We start from the raw sequence: 12,741 nt of genomic DNA on the forward strand, positions 1-12,741 counted from the left end.
GTAATTGGGGGCCTTATCATGTGCGCTCTGGTAGGCATAGAAAGAATTTGGCTTTCACTGAGTGAAATGGGACATCAAGGAGGGTTTTGAGCAGAGTGGTATATTTTTTAAATACTAAGTAGAATTCTCTCATGAAACGACCTAGGGCTTGAAGATTTATTTTTTGGGTGATTTTTATAGGCAAATTCAATTTTCTCAATAATTATAGGGCTATTCAAACCACCCATTTCATATTAGATAGGTTGTGGTAGTTTATACTTTTTGAAGAATTAGTTCACTTCATTTAATTTATCCAATTTATGTGTGTAGAGTTGTTCAGAGTATTCACTTATCCTTTGTTGTCTGCAGTGTGTCTGTAATGATATACCCTATTTCATTCCTGAGGTAAGTAATGATGACATCTCTCCTTTTCCTCTGTTCATTGTAGTAGTGTTTTGTCAATTGTAGCAATCTTTTCAATGAACCAGGTTTTTGATTCATTAATTTTTTCTATTCTTTTTCTTGGGGAGGGGGTTCAATTTTATTAACTTCAGTTCTTCATTATTTCCCTCCTTCTGCTTGCATTGGGTTTATTTTGCTCTTCTTTCCCAGTTTCTAGTTTCTTGGGAGGTAAAATTATTGTTTGGGACTTTTTCTCTTCTTCTATTGTTAGCATTTAATGCTATAAATTTCCCTTTGAGCACTATTTTAGCCCTATCCCACAGATTCTTATTTTTATTCTGTTCAATATATTCTTTAAAGACTTTGTGTTGGGGGGGCAGTTTTAGGTTTACAACAAAATTGAAAGGAAGGTACAGAGATTTCCCATATATCTCATGCCCACAAACTTGCATAGCCTTCACCACCAGAGGGGTGCTCATTTTATCACGGATAAACCTACGCTGACACATTATAGTCACCCAAAGTCCATAATTTACCTTAGGGTTCACTCTTGGTGTTGCACATTAAATGAGTTTGGACAAATTTATTTCAATATATTAAATTTCCCTTGAGACTTTATTTTTCAAAAGATTTTATTTATTTGAGAGAGAGCTCGCTCATGCACACGTGAGCTGGGGGGACCGGCAAGGAGGAGGGAGAGGGAGAGAATCTCAAGCAGATTCTGCACTGAGCGTGAGCCCAAAACAAACCTGGATCTTATGACCCTGAGATCATGACCTGAGATGAAACCAAGAGTTGGACACTTAACCAACTGAGCACCCAGGCACCCCAAGACTTTCTTTTTCATCCTGGATTAACTAGAAATGTTGTTTAGTTTCAAGTATTTGGAAAATTTCCTCATCTTTTGTTATCAATTTTTAGACTGATTACATGGTGGTTAGATAACATACTCTGTATGATTTATCTTATTTTAAAGTTTATTTTATGACTTCTTTTTGAAGTTTGTTTTATGGCCCAGGATACAGTGTATCTTAATACATACTCCATGGACGTTTGAAAACAATGTGTGTGTTGTACTTTTCTTGGTTGGAGTACTCCATAAATATTGATTATATCATGTTGGTTAATGCACTGTGTTAGGGTCTTCTATATTCTTTCAAGGTCCAACTATAATTGTGAATTTGTCCATTTGTTTTCAGTTCTATCGGTCTTGCTTCACATTATTTTCCAGCTCTGGTGTTTGGTGCATACACTTTTAGGACTGTTATATTCTTCTAGTGAATTGATCCTTTTATCATTATGTAATGTTCCTTTCTGTCCCTGGTGATTTTCTTTGGTCTAACATCAACTTTATATGATATCACTATAACTATTCTTGCTGTCTTTTGATTAAGGTTTTCATGGTTTACTTTTTTCAGCTTTTCACTTTCAAACTATGTATATAATTATATTTGAAGTGAATTTCTTATAGACAGCATACAGTTTCATCAGGATTTTTTAATCCACTCTACCAATCTATCACTCGATATATTTAGACTATTTAAATTCAAAGTAATGCTGCTATGTGTAAACTCAGTTCTGTTATTTTTTCGTTTTGGTTTTGTTTTCTGTTCTGTTTTTATTTCTCTGGGTTTTTTTTTTCCTTCTTTACTGTAGGTCACATGAACACATTTTAGAAGTCCACTGTAATGTGTATACAGTGTTTTGGGGTGCATCTCTTTATAAGTTTAAGTAGTTGCTCTAGCTATTATAGTGTTTATATATATAACTTATCAAAGTCTATTAGTCACACATTTTACTAGTTCAAGCTTGGAATCCTTGCCTCCCTGTATATACCCCTCTGTTTATATTTGTCATAAATATGTTCTCTGTATACATTCAGAACCACATTAAATGGCTTTAATTATTGCTTCCGCCATCAAACATAAATTGGAAAGCTCAAAAGAAGAGTTTTTACTTGTTTATTACATTTAGCTATATTTTGCTGTGTATGTATTTTTCCTTCCTTTCTTCCTGCTCTTCCCAGATTTCTTCTTTTATCATTTTAATTCTATCCTTTAGAGTAGCTCTGCTAGAAATAAATTATCTTTGTTTTCTTTTATATGATAATGTTTCAATTTCCCCTTCGTTCCTGAGGAATATTTTCACTGAATACAGAATTCTGAGTTGAAAATTTTCTTTCAGTCCGTAAAAAATATAGTACTACTGTTTTCTGTCTCTGTGGTTTCTGAGGAGATATCTACTGTCATTTCAATTGTTTTTCCACTATATGTGAGGTTTCACTTCGCTCTGGCTGCTTTCAAGACTTTTATGTTTTTGATCAGTCTTCAGAGATTTACTATAATGTTTCTTGACATGCATTCCATTTGGTTTATCCTGTTTGATTTGCAAAGTTTCCTGAATCTGTAGTTTTAGGATTTTTGCAAAATTTTGGAAATTTCAGCTGTTATTTCTTTAAATATTTTATCATCCTGATATATTGTATCCTTTATTTCTGCGATAAAAGTGACACAAATGTTAGATATTTAATCATAATCTCACATGTCCCTGAGCTTCTGTTTGTTTTTTCTCTATTGCTCAAATCAAGATATTTCCATTGTTCTATTTTCAAGTTCACTGACTCCTTTCTCTTTTTTAACCATTCTGCTCTTGAACCCATCCACTGAGGTTTTTTTTATTGGTTATTGCATTTTTTTTTTCAGTTCTAAAATTTACACTTGGCTCCTCTTTATATCCTCTATGTTTTGGTGGAACTTTCTAATTTTATTTTCATTTAATTCAAGCCTGCTAGCAATTGTTCATTTAAGCATTTTTATGATGAGTGTTTTAAAATCCTTGTCAGATGATTCTAACATGTATCCCATCTCAGTGGCATCTGTTAGTTATCTTTTCTCATTCAGTTTGAGATCTTCCTGGTTCTTGGTATAAGTGATTTTCTATTGAAACCTAGGTATTTTAGGTATTATAAGACTCTGGACTTAGAAGACTTAAATCTTTTGTTGTTGTTGTTTGTTTGCTTGCTTACATCAGAGAGATTGAGCACAAGCATGGGGAATGGCAGGCACAGGGAGAGGCAGGCTCCCCACTGAGCAAGGAGCCAGATGTGGGACTCAATCCCAGGACCTTAGGATCATGTCCTGATCTGAAGGCAGCCACTTAACTGGCTGAGCCACCCAGGCGTCCCTGAAGATTTAAATCTTGTGTTTTAGTACTCTCTGAAACCAGTCTGGTGTGTGAAGGGGGCTGCTGCTTCATTACTGCCAGATGGAGTGAAAGTCCAGGTTCCAAATTCAGCCTGCATGACATTTGAGGTGCGGGAGAGTATTCTCACTACTGCTGGGTAGAGGCTGAAGTTCTGACTCTCCAAGTATTCTCCATTGACACTGTGTCTGTATGTGTACTGGCAAGGGGGGAATAATTTTGTTACTGCTGAGTGGTGGTGAAAGTCCTGATTCTCCATTAGGCCTCTTCTTTTTTTTTTTTTTTTTTATATTTTTTTTTTTTTTTTTTTTTTATTTGACAGAGAGAGACACAGCGAGAGCGGGAACACAAGCAGGGGGAGTGGGGGAGGGAGAAGCAGGCCTCCCGCAGAGCAGGGAGCCCAACGCGGGGCTCGATCCCAGAATCCCGGGACCATGACCCGAGCCGAAGGCAGACGCTTAACGACTGAGCCACCCAGGCACCCCACTGACAGCATTCCAGTGAGAAGTGGGGAAGATGCTTCATTACCCCTGGGTGGTGGTCAAAGTCTATACTCTCCATAGAGCTTTCACTGATATCATGGAATTGGGGAGTGGGAGGAGAGAGGGTAGAGGGCTCATTACTTCATGCCAGCAATAAAATCCATGGCTTTCCACTTAGCCTTCTGATACCACTCTGGTATCCCTGCTTGCCTTCTCTAATAACACCTTGGTATCCCCACATGGCCGTGGCTGGCATGGGTGTGGTTGGGTCCATAGATTTTTTGTTTTGTTTTGATGTTTGATGGAGTAGATTGAATATTATCTGCCCCTTTCCTGGTCTATTGGCCAGAGAAATTAGGTCTTATGTTCCAGTTGGTGTTTCTGGGTTTCTTACTTCCCAAGGATGCAGTCTGGAATATATGGAGCAAAAAGAAAACACCAAGGACCTTTCCACTATATTGTTTCTTGGGTCCTGAAAGATTTCTAGCTGGTTTGCCTTCTTCTCTCCACTTTTAAGAGTCTTCTTAAGTTTGTTTTACATATAACATCCAGGAATTTTAGTTATACTTACTGGGAGGAATAGGAAAAACTAAATCTACTCCACTTTCCCAGAGGAGATAGCCTCACTTAGGTTAACCATGACTCTGACAGGTATGTAGCAAATAAGAGGCAAGTATAAAATCAAGGAGAGTAAATAAGAGGCTATTACTATAATCTAGGGGACTTAAAAGAGCATAGTAACTTTGAAGATGATGAGAGGTGGTTAGATTCTAGATACATTGTTAAAATAAAAGAACTAATATTTGCTGAGGATTTAGATATAGAATAAAAGATAAATAGAGCAATGAAGTGTAATTCTAAAATTTTTAGTCTAAGCTATGGAGTTACATTCAGCTGCAATGAGGAAGACTATGGATGGAATCAAACTGAAGGGAATGAGAGGTCATAAGTATGGTTTTCATATGCCATTAAGTGGTAATTATTAAACATCTAACTGGAAATATTACATAGTCTTTGGAGATATGATTCAGAGTTCCCTGGAGAGGAACTGAGCTGGACATATAAATTTGGAAGTCATTATACTATTTAAAACCGTGACAATAAAAAAAGATCATAAGGAAAGGACACAGCTAGAGATATGGACAAAAGATAGCCCTATGGTTCTCACATGTTAAAAGGTATGGGAAAAGAGGAATCTAAAAGAAGAATTAGAAGAATTAGCCAGAAAGATGAAGAAAAATCGGAGTATGGCATCTTGAAACCAAGTGAAGAAAGTATGCCAAGAAGAAGGGTGAGGTCATCAATATGAAATATTTCTGATAAGTCAAGTGTCATGAGATCTGAGATTTATGAATGGATTTGTTATATGTAATAAAAGATTAGTTTCTGATGGTTTCCATAGCAAATTACCACAAACTGAGTGGCTTAAAAAAACACTTATTCTCTCACAGTTCTGGAAGCCAGAAGTCTGAAATAAAGTAGGGATGCCCTTCCTCTGGAGACTCCAGGGGAGAACCCATTCTGTACCTCTTCTAGTGAGGGGCTGGAAGGGATATATATGCTAGCCATCTTTGGCCTGTGGCCTTTAACTCCAGTATTTGCCTCCATTTTAACACAGCCTTCTCCTAAGGGTGTAATCCCCCTCTTCCTTTCTCTCACAAAGACACTGGTGATGGCATTTAGGTTCCAACTAGATGACACAAAATATTTTTCTCATCTCAATACCCTTAAATTAGTCACATCTGTATAAACCTTACCATGTAAGGTAATACTGACAGGTTCCAGGGTTTAGGACATTGGGCCGATCCTTGCAAGCTATTATCAGCCTACCACAACAGACAAAACACAGAGATAAAATACGTTAAATTGTTAATAATTTATCAAGATGTTAAATGAGACAATAACTGTTTTCTCAGAATCAGGGCCAAAGGGCAGTTCTGAGAACAATGGTGACAAGTACCCATTGCCAGGCTTGAAACAAGGAAAAAAACCAGCCTTATAATGTCTACAGCACATTCATTGCTGGCCTGCATGAGATATGCCTAGAGGCACTATAGAGAATCTTTAGAGATTATTTGGAGGAAAACCTCCTTGAGGTATTTCCCATTCTCATGGCCAGATGACGTAAGTGGAAGGAAAACACTCAAAGAAATGGGAAGGGTAAGTGCCAGAAAGGAAAACTCACCTCCGCTGAATGTATGCAGAACTACAAAAATCAAAAGGCCCAGAGCTGCTGAGAGACTACAGCAGAGAGCAGCAAAGAACAACATGTCCCTTGAGCTTGGATATCCTTTCCTAGAAAAGACTGAAGCTTCTCAGTGTGACAAGGTTAAAAAGGAGAGGATAGGCAAAAATGTGCAGCATTTCTTGTGGGCCAGCTGGGAAAGAGCGACTATGGCCTGGTAGAAACCATCTTAAATGAATACAGTCTGAGAGGAATGGCTGCCTCTTGGCTTGTGTGGGGCCCAAGAGAATGTTCTTAGAGACACCAAGGCAAGAGAAAGGAGGGAGCTAGAAGGGGCCAGACAGGGAGTATAACACAGGCCAGGGAGAGGCAACCAACAGTGAGAATCCAAGAACACAAGTAAAGCTGTCTCCCACCGACGGATGCCCATCTCAGCATCCTTCGGGAAGCAAAAGCAGCAGGATGAGTTGTGTGAAATGAGGAGGTGGATAAAGAAGAACAAAGGTACATTCAAGGTGTAAGTCCCCTATAATTGAAATGGGAAGGAGTCAGCCTGAGCTACTTCAAATCTGACATAAGATAGAAGTTTTTGTTTAGATACTAGAATTTTTTCATAAATAGAAATTATTTAATACTGTTAAAGGCTGTTAATACATGAAAGTATCTGAGAACCTGTGAGATCTAATAGATGAGAAGAAATTCTAGAGTTTTTCTTTCTGTGGGAAGACACTGAAAGGAAAAGAATAAAAACAGTGTTTCCTAACTGTACTCTCTCAAGCTCAGATCTCTTTATAAGGAATATATTAGCAACATATGGGTCATATTATATGTGAATCAATATACTGTTTCCCCAGTAAATCAATAGTGAATTGATTTAGAGCTTCATGCTCTGTATAAACTACCTTAGCAATTTTGGATCACCTCCTGTCATGACCATGTTCTCTCTCCATCCCTTCCTGCCTCATGCTGATACTAAAAAGGCAATTGTCTCATCTCACAGAAGAAAGTTCATCAGTGGAGGATCTTCCTCCATAGCAAAGAAAGCACACATTTCCCTATGCCCCAAACTGCCCCAAACTCAAAGTACATACTTTCAGTCTATATTGAAATATATGTCAAAACGCCAAAACTACTTTAGGGGGGACTATGAATACAACTAAAAAAGGAATAAATAAAGGATTTTCTCCCACTCAAAACGTAGCAACAAATATGAGAGTAATTTTTTTCCAGAGTTGGGAAAGGCTTGAATCTTTACAGTGGAAATAGAGGATCCATAGCCCAAACATTTTGCTGGGTGAAGCAGTGCATGGAAAGAATCTACTGCAACATAGAGAAAAACAGATTTTAGAAAGTATCTTGATGTAACAGAAGTTAGCAATCAAAATAAGCTTCACTGGTGATTTGTGTGATTTGGGGACTGCAGCTGCCCATCCTGCCAACTAACCCAGGAAAGGTAGCCCAGCTGTTTCCAGTGAAGAACTGCAACAATGGGAATTCTGTTCTCTGGGAGACAGGAGGATTAGCTGCCAATGATCCCAGTTGTGTGTAGGACCACACACAACTCAATTCAAACAAAAACCCAAAGTACAGCATTTGTGTGCCATGATATTTGTAAAATTCTGAGTTAATCCCCTAAAGGAATATACCATTCATGAAATAATTATAAATAGAGCAGTACCACTAAATAGTCTTTTTGAAAAAATGACTTAAAAAAATGTTCACTGGTCTCTAAGTTATTTAAATAGCTGCCCATTTTACTATCTAAATTGCTTATAAAATATTTTGATTTTTTCCCCCTGACGATATGTTTAGAAGTAAAAATTATAGGAACAATGACTGCTTCATTTGATGGCAGTCCATGGGTGTGCCCGACTCATTCTTCATTATATGGTTAGCCTTCCTTTTGAACGTTCATTTTTCCTCCCCTGTTACTATTCAGGAAAATAAAATTTGGCTCTATTTTAATTAATAAAATGTCTTTTTAAAGGATACTTGTCTCTATTTGGAAAGGACCGCATGCCTCAATATAAAAATGGAAAATGAGCAATGCCAAAAAGGGAAGGTCTGATCTTTGGTTTGTTATATACTTGCTTAAAGTGCTTCCATGGTTCTCTGTGACCCATAGGAGAAAGCTCAAATGTTTTCAGGGCCTAAAAGTCCTCATTCCCACATCTCATCCTCAGTCACATCTCCAACTGCTCCCTGCTTTTCCCCCTATAATTTGAAAAAAGTAACTTTTCAGCTTTCCATAATTGTCATTTTCTTTATTCCTCTGTGGTTTGTCAGATGTAATGTTCTTTGCTGGTAATAAACGCCTTTCTGCAAACTTCAATCCACCTAGCAAACATTTGCTCATTTAAAAGATCCAGCTCAAATTTCACTCTAAGTAGCCTTTCTTGAGCAATTTCATGCAGAAATCCTGTACCATCCCTTAAGCTTTTATGTACTTTTATAATAGTCCTATCACACTGTATTACAATGGATTGTTTATGAGAAGATCTCTCTCCAGTGAATTGTTGAGTTCTTTGAAGACAAGTGTCTGTGAAATTAAAATCTATTTTTCTAGGACCTTATGTTAACTGCTTGCTATACGGCAGACATTAAGTAAATATTTCTTATATTTATGAAAAACAATGTGCCAATGACTAAATTTTTTATGCCTCAGTACCAACCAACCACAGGTTGCTGTCTCTCAGCCTACAGCCTGCCCCAACCTGCACTTGTGATCAGGACTTGAAGCAGAAGACAGTCATGCTTTTTGGTTGACAAGCCCTAACAAAAAGTGGAAAGCTCAGCTAAAAACTGCTTCAAAGCATCTCCTTGTTCCATTGCCCACATCCCCATTTAATAGTGTCCTAACAACAAACAACCAAGCAAACAAACACAAAAAGGGTAACTATTACTAAAAACCAAAAACCCACATTGAAAGAGAAAAAGAGAGGTTTTGTTTTTGTTTTTTGTAGATACTATTAAGATGTGGGTAAATAATGCCAGAGTATGTTACTACTGGTCCTTTTCTCCAGGGCCTTATTCTTTTTATGCAAATATTACATTTTATTAATAGTCAAAATAGTTCAGAGATATGTACAGAAACATGTCATCCACACATTTTAATTTCACCTTCTAAAGTAACCAGGATGATCAATTTGGTATCTATTCCCATATATGTGTTTTTTTATGTGGGTGGAGTGTATTTGGAATGTACTGTTTGCTTTTTAATGATATTGAGGTCCAACATAATTATGCATTCTTCTTTTTTAGGCTTCACTTTTCTCTTCCTTTTCCAACTTTGGCCAAAGTCTGAAACACGTCAGGACTAGCACTCCTAGAGGGTAGCTAATGCTTGATGACTTTCTTCCTCTTTCACTAAACACTGAATGTGACATATTTTGCCCCACCTTGCAGAACTTCAGTCACTAGGAAATCAAACAGGATTATAATTTCTGTACTTCAAAGGATGTCATTTTACACAATAGCAATTTGCAACATCAAAACAAGTCTGATTAGGTTCTCTCTCCCTCTCCCCCCATTTCCCCATCTCTCTCTCTCTCTCTCTCTCTCTCTCTCCTCTCATGCATATGCAAACACACATGCCTACCTAGAGGCAGAAGCAATGCCTCTACTCTGAAGTTCACTCTTTGTCCATTTTCAAATTTCTTCAATATCAGAGGGGGAGGAAGTCGGAGGGGGAGACGAACCAAGAGAGACAACGGACTCTGAGAAACAAACTGAGGGTTCTAGAGGGGAGGGGGTGGGGTATGGGTTAGCCTGGTAATGGGTATTAAGGAGGGCACATTCTGCGTGGAGCACTGGGTGTTATGCACAATGAATCATGGAACACTACATCAAAAACTAATGATGTAATGTTGGTGATTAACATAACATAATAAAAAAAAAGCGATTCTACTCGAGGAGGATTTTATTTAGTGAAGCAGAGCTTACTAGCTCATTCAGCACAGGGACAATGCTTACCATGTCAACCCTAACAAATGATATTTTGTACACTGTAAGTGCCAAATGGATGAATAAATTTGTTGAAATGAATGAATAAATTTCACACTATAGTCACCATTTTAGCTGTCTTTATACATTACAAAGTCCATGCTATTCTGATCGATAGATCTTTATTTTCCTCCTTTGCTGGTGGTCATTGTTTAAAATATTTCTAATGAAGCCATGGTAATGCCATTCAAAGCCATATAATTTATAATTGGAATTTAAATTTTACTCTGAAATTTTGTCAGGAAGAACTTTATAAATATTTATGTTTGACACAAAATTTAAAATAACTGGGAAGAAGAACAGCAAGTAGGAATTGCAGATCAATGGTAGTAGTGATGGTAGTAGGACGGTAGAAATATTTTTTCACTCAAGCAGAAATATACAGGCTTGAAAGATGTTTATTTTCAGTTTGCCTTCTGTCTTCTCATTTTTCCTTATGATTATACTCTCATATTTAGATTTCCTCCCTTTATATCTATTTTGTCTTTTACCACTATCTATATTCTAAAATGTTCCATTCTGCTTTTCATCCATTCTGTTTTCTGAACTTTTTTTATTCCTCCCTAAATACGTACAAGATTTTAAAAAATAGCAATACTGTCTTATCAAAAATAAGTTAAACAATTACCTAATACCTATGTTTCATAACATAGTAGACATGTCTATCATTTTCTCTTTCTTTTATGCATATATTTGTCTTTGTAATCCAACTAAAGGTAGCAATAGAGAGCATAAAGAGATTTACTAATTTTTCTGAAATTTCATTTTATAGCTGAGGAAACTGAGACCCCAAAATGCCAAATATCTTACCGACAGTTATGTAGCTAGTTTGAGCAGATTCTGACCTACAGATATGTCTACTGACATTCAGTCTGTGTTCTTTCCACTACACTTCATTATCTTTCAAATAAATCCAGTATTTTTCCACAATTGCTTAATTTGATGCCATCGTTTAAGTTGGTATTAAGTTAATATTAAATGTTTATTATAAAAAGAAAATAAATTAATACCATTTTATTAAAAGCATACTACAAAGGTAATAGTTCAGCTGTATGTGCTTCTAATAAGAAAAAACATAATTTGTGATGTTGATAGCTTTGTATTTTGTAAAATAATAATCCGATATTTAATAACTTCAATGAATGCTTTTCAACTGCCAGACTAATACTAACTAGTTTGTCACAGAGTTTCTAAATTATGCCCACAAAATAATAATAGTTCCTGTTAAACATGAAGGAAAGTAATAAGAGACTTTAAACATGTACTCATAACCTGCAATGGAAAGAACCACACACATACACCAACAGTTTTAAATTAATGCTCAGAGGTGAACTAAAAGTATTTTTATTATATAAGGCTCCAAACATTGGTGTAAAAGAGAAGTCAACTATAAAAATAGATGATGTTTGTTATAGTTACCACTGGCATTTTTGAAATTATCTAAATACTCTAAATAATCTAAAAGAAGTTTACTTTAGCATTTACTATACTGACGAGTATGTCAAAGATATTATTCTAAATATTTTTTTCCAATGGTAAGACCTAATCGCCCCCTCTATAAACACCCTTATTTGCTCACATGACCTCTACTGCTAAATTATCTAAGTTTATTAGAATACTTAGCAGGGTTGTTAGCTTCTTGGGAAGAAGGGGATGTTGTAGCAGAGAACTGTTTAGAACTATAAAAATTAATAAAAAATTAGTTGTAAAATTTCAATAAGAACTTGATTCTAACTTTAAAATCTTGGAAAGGGTTGCTTCTCCTTCCAAGATGTTAAAGTATGAACCAAATTCTTAATTAAATTTCACACATATACATACATATACATACGCACATGTGTATTTATGTGTATATGTGTATATATGTATATGACATTAGTAGTAGCAGACCTGAAGAGCAGCCCTATAGCTTAGCAAAACCACCATTTCCTTCTGCTGTGCTCTGCTATGTCCTTTCCGGGAACATCTTCAATGATTTACACATTCTCAGCAACTGTTTTGACCTGCCCTTTACCTTTTATTTGTTTATTTATTTTTTAAAGATTTTATTTATTTATTTGATAGATGAGACATAGCTAGAGATGGAACACAAGCAGGGGGAGCGGAAGAGGGAGAAGCAGGCTTCCTGCCGAGCAGGGAGCCCAATGCAGGGCTCCATCCCAGGACCGACCTGAGCTGAAGGCAGATGCTTAACAACTGAGCCCTTTACCTTTTTTTTTTTTAATTTTTTATTGTTATGTTAATCACCATATATTACATCATTAGTTTTTGGTGCAGTGTTCCATGATTCATTGTTTGTTCATAACACCCAGTGCTCCATGCAGAATGTGCCCTCCTCAATACCCATCACCAGGCTAACCCATCCCCCTCCCCCCCTCCCCTCTAGAACCCTCAGTTTGTTTTTCAGAGTCCATCATCTCTCATGGTTCGTCTCCCCCTCTGACATACTCCCCCTTTCTTCCTCTCCTGTTATCTTCTTTTTATTTTTTC

The sequence above is a fragment of the Callorhinus ursinus genome, unplaced genomic scaffold (genome assembly GCF_003265705.2).
Source record: "Callorhinus ursinus isolate GAN/ISIS: 27379988/994484 unplaced genomic scaffold, GSC_fseal_2.0 scaffold12, whole genome shotgun sequence".
NCBI lineage: Eukaryota > Metazoa > Chordata > Mammalia > Carnivora > Otariidae > Callorhinus > Callorhinus ursinus.